We start from the raw sequence: 1,429 nt of genomic DNA on the forward strand, positions 1-1,429 counted from the left end.
TGCACTGAAAGGTGGAGGGCGGAACAATTTATGGATATGGAGCAGTAACTCAATTTGTGTGCCCGTTTTAACCCCTCACCGAGGGTGAGGGGGGGGGGGGCAACAGGGAAGAGGAGATGGAGGGATGGATGTGTGGTTACATGCAGTTTACACACAGTTGTAAATGGCTTCCTCCCATTAAAATTCTGAGGGGAAAAGTCTGAAATTCCGACAATTCCGATAAATCTTTTGCGCATGGCTTCAATCATCCTGCAAAACATTTGTTCATTGTTGAATGATTGAATGTTTTGATCTTATAATTGAACAATCATGAGATAAAAAATCGTATTCACTTTCACAGTAGTTTGCTTCTCATGCGATAATTGATTCAACTGACATTTTTCCAAGAACAACATGATAACATTAGTTATAAAATCTGACTTGATGTTGGAGATTAATGCCGCTCGGCTCTGGTTTTAATAGATAGATAAGATAACAGATAACACCAGAGCAGAACCATCTGTAAAAAGTACAAGGATCTGAAGTTAGAACTGATTTTCAATTGGATGATGTTATGTTTGATTATTGTGGTTTGATTATTGTGGCGGCACTCAGAGCAACACAGCAGCAATACAAAAAATATCTCCACACCAATTTGAATTTAATTCAGTGACACTTTCCTGTCATGCCCTGTTTCAAATTCCCATTTTCAAAGCTGTGACTGTAACTTTTAAATTTCTAGAAACGGAGCAAGTTTCAATAAAATAAATTGTCTTTTTTTTCTTCCCTTTTGGCTCCGAGCCGACACGGGACAGCATTTAAATTTGGCTCAAGGACAAAAAACATTTCCAACCTTAAATCAGTTTCTTACTGAAAGGAGGAGATGAGAGTCCAGCTCATTTTCCTTCCTGTAAATCAGACCTTTGAAGCCTTAATTAAAAGAAGTTTTAAGGCAAAAAGGCCTGAGTCATTAGGCATATATTTTCTAATATGATGAAAAATGAGCAAAAATGTGTCTTGAGTCTCACTTAATGCACAAAAACAGCATTGCTGTGTTTCTACGGTAGCCTTGAATGGACAAAAACACTTTGTTCTGAGCTTTCAAGCAATAATTGATCAGTTTCTTTATTCAACTGGTTTCCACTCTGTCCCCAGTACAGACACTGGTTTGGACTTCACACAGTCTTAATGATACAGGTGGTGTCCATCAGGGTTCTGTCCCTGGCCCGTCCTTTTCCTACAAAGATGGGGTCGAGCACAGTACTCTACATCAGTTCTCTGTAGGTTCCCTGGATGAACCCTTTAATGTACAGGAGCAATCAAAAATGAAAATCCCTCCACAATAAACTTGTTTGAGAAGTGCTTCCCTCCTCCTGAGTCTGCTGATGTGAAACCTTCCTTCTGGTTTCAAACTGGGACCATTTGATCATTCTTACTGGAGTCTGTCTCG

The 1,429-nt window shown here is 39.4% G+C and overlaps 1 long non-coding RNA gene across 1 annotated transcript in view; it reads right to left on the bottom strand.

The window, feature by feature from the left end:
* Positions 1–1,088: 1,088 nt before the first annotated feature.
* The window catches only part of LOC130513196 (uncharacterized), a 4,869-nt gene continuing 4,528 nt past the window's right edge, over positions 1,089–1,429 (bottom strand). The window contains exon 2 of the long non-coding RNA XR_008946642.1: positions 1,089–1,429. This exon is cut by the window's right edge and continues 28 nt beyond it. This is a non-coding gene — a long non-coding RNA (uncharacterized LOC130513196).

This window comes from Takifugu flavidus, chromosome 16 (assembly GCF_003711565.1).
Source record: "Takifugu flavidus isolate HTHZ2018 chromosome 16, ASM371156v2, whole genome shotgun sequence".
NCBI classification, from domain to species: domain Eukaryota; kingdom Metazoa; phylum Chordata; class Actinopteri; order Tetraodontiformes; family Tetraodontidae; genus Takifugu; species Takifugu flavidus.